This window comes from Alligator sinensis, unplaced genomic scaffold (assembly GCF_000455745.1).
Source record: "Alligator sinensis unplaced genomic scaffold, ASM45574v1 scaffold84_1, whole genome shotgun sequence".
Classification (NCBI taxonomy): Eukaryota; Metazoa; Chordata; order Crocodylia; family Alligatoridae; genus Alligator; species Alligator sinensis.
In genome coordinates, this window is record NW_005842268.1 from 463,345 (window position 1) to 477,137 (window position 13,793).

At 44.9% G+C, this 13,793-nt stretch overlaps 1 protein-coding gene across 1 annotated transcript in view; it reads left to right on the top strand.

Annotated features, from left to right (window-relative positions):
• WASF3 (WAS protein family member 3) overlaps positions 1 to 13,793 on the top strand; it is a 162,841-nt gene continuing 149,048 nt past the window's right edge. The window contains exon 1 of the mRNA XM_025209097.1: positions 1 to 78. The gene's annotated coding sequence lies outside the window, so the exon portion shown is untranslated. The remainder of the gene's footprint in view (positions 79 to 13,793) is intronic.

Sequence of the window (13,793 nt, forward strand, 5' to 3'; positions counted from 1 at the left end):
GCGGGGGGAGGGGCGCTGGCTGCCGCCTGTGGAGGAGCCGGAGCGAGAGCTGGAGGCGGCGATGGAGCCGGGCGCGAGGTGAGCGCGGGGCTGGGTGACCTCTCCCGGCCTAGTACTCCCCCATTCCCCGCCTGCCCGCCGTGCGGAGGGGCCCAGGCCGGGCCGGGCTTTGGCCGCTCCCCGCGAGGCCCGGGGCTTCGCCCGGTCCTTTCGCCCCGAACGGTTGCAGCAAGCCTGGCCCCTCCCTTGCTGAGGGAAGGAGCCGCGCAGGCGGGAGAGCAGGGGCAGCCGAGGCAGGATGCCCTATAGAAATCCGCCCCCCCCCCCGCCGCACCCCCCCCCCCCCCCCGCAGCGTGACGCTTAAGGCTCTCGGGACCTCAGTGCCCCCGTCTGTGAAATGGGTCCAGGCGGGTAGAACGGGCCCGGCGCAGACGCGCGCTCCGCCTCCGGTCTCCCCCTTCCCACCCCACAGCGCTCCTCTTGCTTTGAGTGCATGACCCTGCCTCTGGCAGAAAGCCCTGGGAGCAGATTGGGAGGGAGACCCGGGCTGGCTGTACTCCATAGAGCCGGGAAGCCAGAGCAGGGTTCTTTAATAGGGGTTCTGTTTGTTTGTTTATCTTGTTTTCTTTTTTACAGTAAAAGCCCAGTGCTAATGCAGTTTCATTAGAGCCAAGTCTTAGGCAGAAGGGGTGACTCGCTAGGTCTCTTGGACCTGGTAATGTGCGTACCTCCAGTTACACTTCTAAGTTTGTGCATGCTGAAGGCCTAACTCTGGCTTTACCTGAATAACTTCAGTTTGGGCGGCTTTATGCACTCTCTTCTGTTTCCTTTGCGCGCCATAAGGGATTGTTAGTAAGTTATCTTGTTTAATACAAACTCTCAGGTACGTTTTCAGATTCCGTTAAGAGTTACCTTGGCAATCTGGAGTCGCTGGGTTTCCCTCTTGGTAGGCAGTCCTGTTCCACCTGAGCACAGAACTGTTGCCAGCCGTCCTTGTCCAAAGCATGTGAGACGATGGCAGCAGTGTCACTGCAACGCTGGTTTGATTTCCAGTGGACCTTTCTCTTGATAATTGGGCAGGCTTCTCGGTTCGTGTTCAGTTCATGTTTTCCTAACTAGTAATGGATTCTTAAGTAATGAATATGAGCAAAAGTTTAGCTTGTACAAAAAACAGATTGTAACCCCATCATTCTTTACCACAAGGCTTTGAGTTAGGGTTTTGAAATAGAAAAATATCCCACTCCCTTTGCATTGCATACTTAAATAGTTATTAAAACAGTAGATTTTCGTAAGTCTTTGGTATGCTAAATTTGTCTTCGTTGCCAAATGACAAACCGTACGTGCAATCTAGTAATGAGAATGTTGCAATCTAGTAATCTGTTTCTGTTTGATTATGCAGGTGATGAAATGGGATTTAAATTTCAAATAAAAATGTATAAATAGCTCAGATTGCTGTGCTTCATTTGACAGGTAATTGCACTGGCATCTTAGCAGTAATACATTATCAATAGCATTTTAAATGTTCACGTTTTATATTTTGCATATTTAAAGTCAGGCATAAGGTAGGTCACTGTGGCACCTTGGAGGAGTGACTCTCAACCAAGGTTCTGGGGCACCCTGGACATCCCTTTGGAGGTGCCGCACAGCGTTAGCACTGTTAGATGCAGACATGATTCACAAGATAAACCCAAAGATTCTGATTTGTCGTGGTCTTTCTGAGTTCTTTTCAACAGAATCACTCTGTTCTTTTTCTGTAGTCAAAAAGGAGCAAAAATGGAGAGCTGGCATTTTCTGAGAGCTGCCTTGATTTTAGAAAGGTTGAGAACCACTGGCTGAGAGACTGACTGGTTCAGAAACCTACTTCATCAGAAACAACATTGATAGCAGTGACTATTTGGTGTCAAACTTCTGTTGTACCTTTGAAAATTGTACCTTTTTGTTTGTGACTTCTGGAGTGAAAGCCTGATCTTGCTGTAATTGAAGGTACTGAGAATAAGATAGAGCCTTTACTTTGAGTTACTTTGAGTCCTCCTTCAGCACATTGTCCTTTTTACTTTCAGGGAAGAGTGAACTGCAGTTGTTTTTGCAATTCAAGTTGGCTACTATTCTCTTACTGTATTCTTTCTGTTGTTATTGACTTCTTGTCAAATTATTCCATATTTTGGTTTTTTTTGGAGTCTTCCTTGATACTTCTGAACTTCACATGTGGTGCCAGTAAAGCTTTTGTCAAAAACATATCAATATAAACACAGTTCATTATCCTTTGCAGCAAAGTCCCAGCTACTGCAAGAGGTGACAGGAGTTACGCTGTTGGCTTAAGTAGTACATTAGATGTTGGGTGTTTAGCATGCTTTGTTGTAGAGACTGAATTGTTGTTGAGTCTCCATCCCTGCACGATAGCAATCCTGTGTTCTTTGGAGGGTGGGGAGCATAGGGGTTTAGGCAAACATTGTTTCCAGTTGCTGTGTTAGATGCCTTGGCATCATTTTCAAGCTTAAACCCAGATAATTTATGGAGATCCCTAAGGAAATTATTATTTAAGTATCGGTGTTTCATATAAACAGCATTTTTTAAATCTTGGTTATGTATTGTCGTAGTGCCTGGAAGTCTCATTGTACTCTGTATGCATAATAAGAGAGAGTCACTATCCTAAAGAGTTTGCAATCTAAATACTTAAGCATACAAAGTAGTAAACAATGTGCATTATGACTCTTATTTCACAGATGGGAAACTGGGGTCTTGGCACAAGGCCCATGTTTTTGCACTGATGTGTTCAACCTTTTATACTGTTGCATAAAAAAAAGGAATGGACACTCAATATACAGATCTACCCCGGTATCGCTTACTTGAATCCTATTTATTTCTTTATTTATTAGATTTATGCTCCAGGAAAAATAAAGGCAAAAGCACATAAGTGTTAAATTATCAGGCTAAGTGTCATGTGTGTGAACCGTATCTTTTTTGCTTAAGGTAGTGTTTCTCAACCAGGATGCTGCAGCATCCTGGGGCGATGCTCAATACGATTGCTGTTGGGTGTGCAAATGCCTACACATAATAGGGATCCAAAAGGAATTTGTCCTGTAGTGGTTTTTCTGAGTTCTTTTGCAACAAAAGAATTGGTCTGTTTTCCATAGTCAAAAGGAGCGGAAGCTAAGAGCTGGCATTCTTTGAGAGGTGCCTTGAGTCTAAAAAGGTAGAGAACCACTTGTTTTAGGCAAGCGGGCTGTTACTTGCTTCTGTCACCTGGTGGAAAGATGCAAAAATAGTTTACTGCAGTGGGGGCCAACCTTTTTGGGAGGTATGCCACAGTTTAGCCCTGCACCTTTCCTGAGTGGTACTCCATCCCCTTCCCCTGTTAGATTTGCTGCTTTGCTTCCTGCTTTCTTCCCTGTGCTCCCTGTCCCTTCCATTGCTTTGCTTTCTGTTTTCTGCCCTATCTGCCTTCATGCTTCTTGTCCCCTCCCTGATCTGCCATCTGCCACACATAACGCCAGGTCCAGATGAACACGGCTATGCAGTATGTAGTGCCACACATACCACACATTCAGGTGTTCTCCACACTGCAACAAGGGGAGGAGGGTTGATGCTAGGAGATCCCGGGGTCAAAAAACCCACATGAAAAAAGCGGGATGGCACACGTGGGGGCAGTGTGCCACACCCAAAACGAGACTGTCTGGTCAGAGTCACACTGGCTGCTGGCCAGGCTTCAAGCAGCAGGATCACCATGGCTGCAGCTCCTTGAGGCCCCCAGGACTCCAGGTAAGGTTGCTGGGGCCAGCACAGTTGCTGGCCCCAGCCTCCCCTAGCCCACCCGAGGTAACCTGCAGAGGGCCAGAAGGTGTGTTGCACAGGTGTTCCCTGGGTACAGGTAGCAGTGGCACAAGGTGTGCTGCTGATTCTTGTCCCTGGGGAAAAAAGTGTCCATGCTCATCTGGACATAGCCATGGAGGCTACACAGAGGTGTGCCACAGGTTGGCCATCCCTGGTCTACTGTATTCTGTACCCTCGGGATAGATCATCCTTCCTGGGTCCTGCTGTAATTTTACTTTGGTTCTGTGCACAAATGTAGATGACATCAGTGTAAATGTGTGGTGTCCAGGGCCTGAGTCATAAAGTGCCCATAAAGTTAACTTGTGATGGTGCCAAGACATGCTCTTGTGTCAAGTTTTAGCTTAGTTCTGTAACCATTTTGCTGCTTATATTATCTGAATTCATGTTTGGAAGTACTAAGGAAAATATTGTATACAATTATATTACATCTGCTTGCTTAACTAATTTGTGAACAGGTTTCTTCATAATTATCTTAATTTAGAAGCTTCCAGACTTGCAGTTCACAAACCAACCCATAATGTGAGTTACTTAAACGTAGCATGTGGTTTGTTTATTTTTTAAGCTGGAAAAAGGATTTTTTTACTGCTCTTGGAATCAGACCTTCTTTGTTGCTGACATGTACATTGTCTTCTTTACTGCAGCAAAAAAGAAGGAGAAAAGAATTTGGAAAGAAATTAAGGATAAAAAAATTCTAACTCATAAAGAAAATTGAGAATCCAAAAGGAAGTCTATAGACAGCCACCAAGTTTGAACAGCCAAATCCCCCCCCTGCAGGCCCCAGAGGAAGTGGGAATTTTGTGTATGTGGGCTTGCTTGGGCACTATTGATTGAAGCTCTGTTAACACTGCTAATTGCATTTTCAGATATCCAAATGTGTGTGTTTCATTTTAGAAGCCTACAAACAGGTCTGAAAACTTGATGGTAAAATGCATATAATTAAATCACTCATTTTTCAAATCAGACCTGTTTTTACCTATACATAATTTTTTCATTGTTAAGTTAATGTTGCTTAAAGTTAGTTCATTGATAATAACAATCGCAGGCGGCTTAGATTCTTGTGTTAAATCTTGAATTACCATTTCATGGGTGTTTCCTAGGTTTTCAGTATTTTGCAGCTCTGCTGATGTTTCCATTCTTTGAAATTGATATGTGCATGAAATCAGAATTAAGACCTTGGGTTTAATTGTTTATCTAGGGTAAAGCGTAGCTCTGTTAAATAGCAGTGTTTCTAGGTGCAACATTGAACATATTTTTTTTCCATTAAACTTATTTGATTAGGCGCATTCCTTCACTTTTTAAAATTAAAAAAATGGTATTAAAAATGAAGGAGAGAGATTGTTTGCCAAGTCATTTTTAAAAATCTAGTTTGTTTATGCTTGGGCACAAAAACTAGTGATCATTGTAAAAGGGAACATTTTCCCACTTCCATGTAGCCAAAAACTGATTGTTTTAAAAATGTGTAGCTTTTTTGTAAGAGCTGATAATCATATTAGGGAGTAGTTTTTCTTACAAACCGGTAGGTTTTTTTTGTTGTTAGGATTTTAGTTTCTTTGGAAAAGTATCTGAAAGAACTTCACCAAAATGCTGATGCTTCTGAATGGTCTTTGTGTGAAATTTGGCTAAGCATTAACTCCACGTTTTGTCCTGGACTTGAGCAGCATACAGATATTTTCTTTTATAGCTTTTTAATTAATTAATTCCACAGAGATCTGCATAATCTGTAATTTATTAAGTATGATATGATATCTGAAATAAATGCTATTAAGTGCAATAGAGTATATGTACAAATTCAAGAGTATATGTACAGATTCAGAAAGTATCATTCATGTTCATTCAAAGATCATATTCTGCAAACATCTCTGATAATTAAATAAAAAAACAAATGTTCTGTGATAGTCTCAAGTTCCATTAATACACCAAGAGCCAAGCTTTAGTATGACATTTCTTCTCAGGATATGGGTGCAACAATTCCTTAAAGTTACCCAAAGAATGACAAGCATGTTTAATTTGGGTGCTCCTTCCCCTTCCCCCATCAATATAAATTGAATTAGTATTTGAATAGATAGTAATTTTCAGTTGTTCTTTTTTACATTACCATCTGCAGAGCCAGAGAAGAATTTGTGGTAGTGAAACTACTGGTGGGTTAGGAGTTCTCTGGCATTACTACTTTACACAGAGACTGTGTAAGGAGTTAAGACATTTTATAAGTTTTGGCTCAGATCAGATAAAGTTGACTTTTATAGGCATGTTCAGTTATTACATATTTCCCCTCCTGGTGTCTTAGTAGGGTAGATTAAGGTTTGTTGTCTTATGTATAGGCATGGAAATGCACACTTATTTTTGTCTGGGAATATTAAAATGTTTTAGTCTTATTTGCTACTGAATCCTCTGTCAGTTCTTTTGCAACACAATCTTTTCAAATTTTGTTAAAATATCTTTTGTTCTCTATTGCTTGTTGAAAAGATTCACAAAAATGAGAAACAGAAAATGCATGGGAAATTGTAAGTTTATTGTCAAATACACTGTTAAACTGGGTGTTTCTTTGTCTTTATTTCTCTAGAAGTCTTTTGTGCTACATGTAATATTGGGTATAATATTTCAAACAAGCTGTATCTTTGTTACTTTCTTTTTAATGATAAACATATATGTGAAGTGAAATATTTCTGTATTTTTCAAGTATCTTGTGTTTTACTTTTCCACTTTGAAATGTGTTTCCTTCAACATGCTGTTCTTTATCTTGAAAGTATTAACCTTCTTTCATTGTTTGGCCAGACTGCCATGGTTTACTAGTTTGGCCCAGCAAATACATTATTAAAACTGCTTTTTGACCATGTAAAGTTCAAAATCAAGTCTTGGCTACATACTTGTCGTGAATATTTTCAGATAGCTTTTTAAATAAATGGCTTGTTCAAACCTTAAAGTCCCACCTCTCTCTCCCCAGCTAAAATAGGGCACTAGGTTGGTTGAAGTTCTGCTAATAGGATAAACACTTGTCTTCACTGCATTATTAACTTGAATTAGTATTCTTGAGGTGCCTAGTTCATCTCAAGTGAAAATAGCCATACTGTAAAAGAGAACATAAGATGTTTTCAGATTCTTCTTGTACTTTCTTAGTACTGACTCAAGGGAAGGTGCTTGCTTTCTGAGGGCATATTACTTAGTTCTTAGTGCCTTACGTTTCTGAGCTGCTCTTTCCCACTGTGAAAGTTTGCAAGCTTTTTCTCTTACATGCATTCTGGATAGATGGATGGAAGTGGCAGCTTCTTTTAGTTATGGCATTTCTTGTACTCAAAGTCTTCTTGAAATCAGGGTCTTCAATGCAATCGCTCTGATGGCATTGATACTGTCACTTTAGACAAAACAATGTACAGGGTATGAGCCATGGTGGAAGGCCTTTGGACAGTGGCTTGTTACTTAGAAGGCAGTGCCATGCTCTTGTGAGATCATGCAAATTGCTTCTGTACATAGCATAGAGAAATCATAATGTGTAATTCAGACTTTTAGAGCAATACAATATAGATGCCAGCTCCTAGTTCTTGATTAGGACCATCATTGTAGAGTGTTGACTACATAGTAATGTGGATCCAGAAAAACTAGGAGAGAACCTAGACCTCACACATGGGGGAAACTGTATTTGAGAAGCTTGTCTCCACACTTCTGTAACTAATGCACATGAGATTTCTATTTCCATTGGAAAGTGCCTGCCCCTGGCATTAGCAGGTTAGAAGTTGGTGCTGTGATGGTGGAATTCCAGTGTTGGTAGAGAAGAGTTTAGGTCCCTGACAGCCTAGTAGGCATAGGTTTCCAGAAATGTGCTCAGGCCATTGGTGGCACGTGTGTCAATTAATTGGCAGTATCTGTGGTTCATGTTGTTCTTAACCATGGTGTTATTGTGGACCATATTTTGCAGTTGTTGGACTGCAGAAAGTGGTTTGCTGAAAGTTTGTAGAATGCCTGTGCAGAATGCACGATGCCAGAGTATTTTGAAGATCAGGCCTTTTTAAATTTGGTCAAGCAACAACTTTGTTTCTTCCCAATATTATGGATGTTTAAGAGGTACCTCTACTGTTGTTTTAGGAAATGTAGCTATGTATTCTCTGTTGCCATTGCTCCGAGTAGCAGACCGTGCTCCAACATGCAGTACCTGACAGAAGATGATCAGGTACACCTGGTGCGAGTACAAGATGGGCTACAGAATGTGCAGTTGGCCTACTGAAAGCAAGATAGCATTGCTTAGAGAAAAGCTTTAGCTGCAGCCTGCATGATGAAATGTGTCATTGAGGTGCTCTCTATTCTGCCTAACATGTGAGGAGAAGAGGGAATTACTTTCTTGCAGACTGGGGAGAATGATCATGCTGCTATACAGACAGCCAAAATAACATCTGTTTGGGTCTCAGTCTATATTTGTGTAGATTGGCTTTTAAGGCAAACAGGTAGTACATGCCTTTTCTGTAAAAATTAAATAGAAAATAATTCCTTTTGACTTTTCATGTCATAGAACTGCAGAAATTACTACCTTCCCATGAGGGGTTGTAAAAATTGGCACCTTCCTATGAAGGGATGCATTTTCTTTCATGTTTCAAGCTCTCAGCTTGGTAGCTGGTGGATTTCAAATTTCTTTCACACTTAAAAATGGCTTTATATTTATTAGCTAAAAAGGTTTGGAGATTTTCTGTGGATGGGTAGGCATATCTGAAACACCACTGGAACAACAGTAGTGATTAGGGGTGCAGTGATAGAGATTTTGTGGGCCGATACCAATGGCTGATTTTTAAGGAGTCATATCAGTTGATACTGATCTGATTCTGATATGCAGTCAGCCAGCGTGGCTGGTTGTGGAGGAAGGAGCCGGGGGAGGGAAGGCGCGAGAGCGGGGGCAGATTGAGGTCCCCATGGTGAGGGAGGGAGTGGGGCTGGGGCAGGTGCTGCTCAGCCAGGATGGGGTGGGGCGTGGGACAGAGCTACAAGCAACTCGCCTGGGGGCCATGGCAGGAGGGGAGGTGGTGGCTCCTGCCGTTGCAGGCACAACATGCGGGGTGTGTGCCACTGGATCTGTGTGTGGGGTGGGGCAGGCTGGTGCTGCGGGCTGGAGCCGGGGTGGTGCTGGGCTCTTCCTGGCGTGGGCTGGGCTGGGCTGGGCTCGGAGTGGATAGTGGCGGCACTGGGAGGGGGAGGCTGCAGCCACCCCAAAATTTGCCATAGCCCCCCTGTAGCTTTGCTTCAAGCACTAAGCACAGCCCGGCCCAGCCTATGCCAGGAAGAGTCCGGCGCTGCCCTGGTCTGTGCCTGCAGCAGCAGCCTGCTCTGCCCTGTGCAGATCCAGGGGCACATACTTTCCATTCTCTCCCAGGGTGCACACAGTGGTAGGAGCCACCCCTCCCATGCCTCCTGGACAAGCTGCTTGCAGCTCCTTCCTGTGCTTTGCCCCGCCTTGGCTGAGCGGCGCCTGCCCCAGCCCCATTTTTCCCTTACCGCGGGGGGCCTTGATCTCCCCCCTCGCCCCCTTCCCCCATAACAGACTTATCAGCCAATGCTGCTCTCTTAGCTGCCAGGCAGTGCTCCTGGCTGCATGCGTGCTGAGGCTGTGCAGATGCATGAGGCATTTATCGGCTATGTTATCGGCCACATCAGGCAAAAATAGCCAATTGCTGATGCTTTTAACATCACTTCTAGCTGTGGGGGCATTAAAAATATTTATGTGCTTTGGGATTTCCCAGCGAACTCCACTGCTGCCCCTCCTCCTCACCTCAAGAAAGAGTCCACCTGCCATGGACTAGCTTGTTTCTTGACAAAGAGAAAATCGACTTATTTTGAGCTTTAAGAAAGGTTGTGGGAAGTCTGCTGTGCCTGAAAACTTGAAAGACCCTTTGAAAAACCTGTGATGAGTTCTGCAACACCATTCCATACAAGTAGAATAAATTTCAGCAAAAGTAAACGGGCTGCTGAGATGGATATAACTTGTAGGAACATCTGTCCCACGGAGATGTGCCTTTTTACTTTTCCTTTCTTCTATAGCAGTTGGAGACTGTTCCTGTGCTTCTTAGAATTTTTAAGTTCTCTGAACTTTTACACTAAGACAGACTTTGTAGAAAACTTACTTCTTGGGGAAGTGTTGGTTTTAAAAGTTTGGACTCTCTCTTTAAATGCTTAATTTTTTTAAAAACAATATGAGAGAGAGAGTGCAGTGTTGTATATTGGTGGCATTCAACCTTTTGGCCCCATGCACCCCACCCCACATGAGTAGTGTGGGGCCAGTTTGCAGGCAAGATTGGGCCCCTCATGCCTTGGCTGACTCCTGTGTAGCTGGATCAGGCCCTGTGCCAGGATCAGGCTCTGCATGCTGGGATCAGGTCCCATGTCACCCTGGATGCCTGAAGTAGTGTGCAGGGCCACTTTCTGGCCTGTGGGACTCCATATGGGTCCTGAAATTTGGCAGCAAGGGAACAGCAATTAACACTGCCACTACTCCCCCATTGCCAAATTTTCAGACCTCTGGAGAGCCCTGTGGGTTTGATGATATGGCTCCACTTGTCTGCAGACTGGGAGTTGAGCAGCCCTGTTATATATCCTGCAACTCATGCTCTTCATACAGTAGTTGCCTTGTAGTGACCATTTTGCACGCTGGGGTGCAAAACTGAACGCAGTATTCCAGAGGTGGCCTCAGCAGTGCAGAATAGAGGGGAATAATCAGTTCCCTTGACCTGCTGGCAACACTCCTACCAGTGTAGCCCAGTATGCCATTAGCCTTCTTGGCAACAGGGGCACACTCTTGGCTCATATTCAGCTTATTGTCCACTGTAACCCCCAGGTCCTTTTTTGTAGAGCTGCTGCCCAGCCAGTCTTCTACCAGCCTGTACTGGTGCATGGGATTGTTCTGTCCTAAGTGCAGGACTTTGCTCTTGTCCTTGTTGAACCTCATGAGGTTTCTTCTGACCCAATCCTCCAATTTGTTTAGGTCACTCTGAATCCTAGCCCTACCCTCCAGTATATTTACTACTCCCCCAAGCTTGGTGTCATCCACAGACTTGCTGAGGGTGCACTCTATGCCATCTTCCAGGTCATCGATTAAAATATTCAACAGAACTGGCCCCAGGACCGACCCCTGGGGCACTCCACTTCCTACTGCCTGCCAACTAGACATTTAGCCATTGATTACACCCTCTGAGCCTGGTGCTCCAGCTGCCTTACAGTCCACCTTACAGTCCATTCATCCAGCCCATACTTCCTTTGCTTGCCAGTGAGAATGTTGTGGGAGAATGTATCAAAAACCTTGCTAAAATCAAGATACACCACAACCACTGGTCTCCCAGCATCCACAGAGCCAGTCATCTCATCATAGAAGGCAACTGGGTTGGTCAGGCATGACTTGCCCTTGGTGAACCCATCCTGACTATTCCTAATCACCTTTTTCTCCTCCAAGTGTTTAGAAATGGATTGAGGATCTGCTCCATGATTTTTTCAGAGACTGAAGTGAGGTTGACTGGTCTGTAGTTCCCTGGATCCTCCTTTTTCCCTTTCTTAAATATGAGCACTATGTTTGCCCTTTTCCAATCATCTGGGACCTTTCCTGACTGTCATGAGTTTTCAAAGATGATGGCCAATGGCTCTGCAATCACATGGGCCAATGGCTCTGCAATCACATCAGCCAACTCCCTCAGCACCCTTGGGTGCATCCCATCCAGCCCCATGGACTTTTACATGTCCAGTTTTTCTAAGTAGTCCCTAACCTGTTCTTTCACCACTGAAGGCTGCTTACCTCCTGCCCAAACTGCTGCCCAGTGCAGTAGTCTGGGAGCTGACTTTGCCTGTGAAGACTGAGGCAAAAAAGGCATTGAGCACTTCAGCCTTTTCTGCATCCTCTGTCACAAGGTTGCCTCTCCCACTCAGTAAGGGACCCATGCTTTCCCTGATCATCTTCTTGTTACTGACATACTTGTAGAAACCCTTCCTGTTACCCTTCATGTCCCTTGCTAGCTGCAACTCCAATTGCAGTTTGGCCTTCCTAACTTCATCCCTGCAGGCCCAGGCAATATTCTTATACTCCTCCCTAGTTGTCTCTTCAAGTTTCCATTTCTTTTTGTGATTTAGAATTCTGTGCTAAGTCAAGCTGGTCATCTTGGCTAGTCTTCCTGCAGATCAGGATGGTTTGTTCCTGTACTCTCAGTAAGGCTTTTTTTAAATTAGCTCTCCTGGACATGTGAGAGGGAGAGAGCATAAAAGCCTCTTTACTTGATGCTGGGAGAGGGAAAGCTAGATGATGGGGTGAGGGGGAATGCTGGCTTTTGTGTCCTGGCAGAAGGCTTATAGTCAGTATGTCTTAAAGTTTGCTGTCCTTTGTACCCTTAGAATAGTATGGTTCTAATAGATATTGTGGCCCCCTTACAACTTATGTACCACAACCTTAACAGTAGTGGTGAATGGAGTCCTAGTATGGCTTGGATGTTGCCTGTTTTCTCTCTCTCCTGTTCCTATGTTTCCTCTGTGGAATTTTGGATTCATTGGTTGTGCCACTCTCTCTTTCTTTGCCATTAGTGAGTACCTGCTCTGCCTCACCTGTGATTGCTGTGGCTGTGTCTGGTTCTGGCTCTAAGGCTGTAGACCAGTGATTTTCAACAAGGGTGCCTTTAGATCCTTTCATGGATGCTGCAGGCTGCCAAGCAATGTTAACACACTCTTAGGTGTGTAAACATTATTCACAAGATGCGCACAGAGGCCGCGTCCACATGAGCCTGGATGTTTGGTTCTTCGGGAACAACTAGCACTGGGAAACCTTGTTGTCCCTGGGGAACGCCTGTGCCATGCATCCTCTGGCACATGGCAGGTTACCGTGGGTGGGGCAGGGGAGGCTGGGGCCAGCACTGAATTGGCCCCAGCAGCCTTACTTGGGGTCCTGGGGCCTCCTGGTGCTGCAGCAGTGGCACTCCATCTGGCCAGGCTCTGGTTTTGAGCAGTACATGCTGTTTCCATGTGTGCTGCTCCTCTTTTTTTTTTTTTTTTTACATGGGTTTTTTTGACCCCTGGAAATCCAGGGGTCAACCCCTCCCCCCAAGCTGCTCCCTTGCAGTACAAAGAACATGTGAATATGTGCAGCAACCCTGACCTAGAATGGCCTCTGCACCTTCTACCCACTGTAGCAGTCTGACAGTAGGCACTGTTGCTTGGCTGTGACCAGCTGCCACCTGTGACAGCATCTGCCCCCTTGGACCTGCCATGGCTGCACTCCTGCCAGACCCGGATGGGGACTGCATGGCTGCCTAGGCTGTGGTATGGGTGCTGTAGCAGAGCCACCTGTACCTCTGAGTCAGCTGCCAGTGGGCTGTTGCTGCACAGCTGGCCTTTGTGTGGCAGTGCTTCCATGTCTTCTGGTGCCCCTGCTCTGCCATTTGGGCAGCTACCACCTGGAAGATGTGTTCATTGTGGTGGCCCACTTTGAAGTGTTTGAGTGTGTCCTCTGGTTCCAAGTGACCAGGAGGTCAGCTACCTGGTCTGCCTTCCAGCTGGGTCCCCCAGTGCTGGCTCCGGGCAGACTCCTTTGCCCAGGTCCCCCACACTTGCCTCACTAGCAGGGATCCTGGTTTTCTCTTTTAAAAATCACAAATTCTTTGATAAAACATCCCAGATTCTATGATTAAAATACCCCAAATCTGCATTTTTCCACGGTTAAAACGAAATCTCTCTCTCTCTCATTTGAGGACAATGTTTTATTGATATATTTACAATTTTAAAGCAGTTTTGAAGCCTACCACCGTCTCAATCCTTATAATAAAATAAATTCTAAGTACGTTTATATTTTGGCATTTGCTTTTGGTTTTTGTATCATAGGAAATCAGAGCTCCCTTCACTCACTGGGATGTGGGTCCAGCTGCGGCTGTCCCCACAGCTGCTTTGTGGCCCTGAGCAGCAGTAATATACCCATGCCCTTGCCCCTCTCTCCTGACCTGTAGCCCCTGCCTGCCTGCCC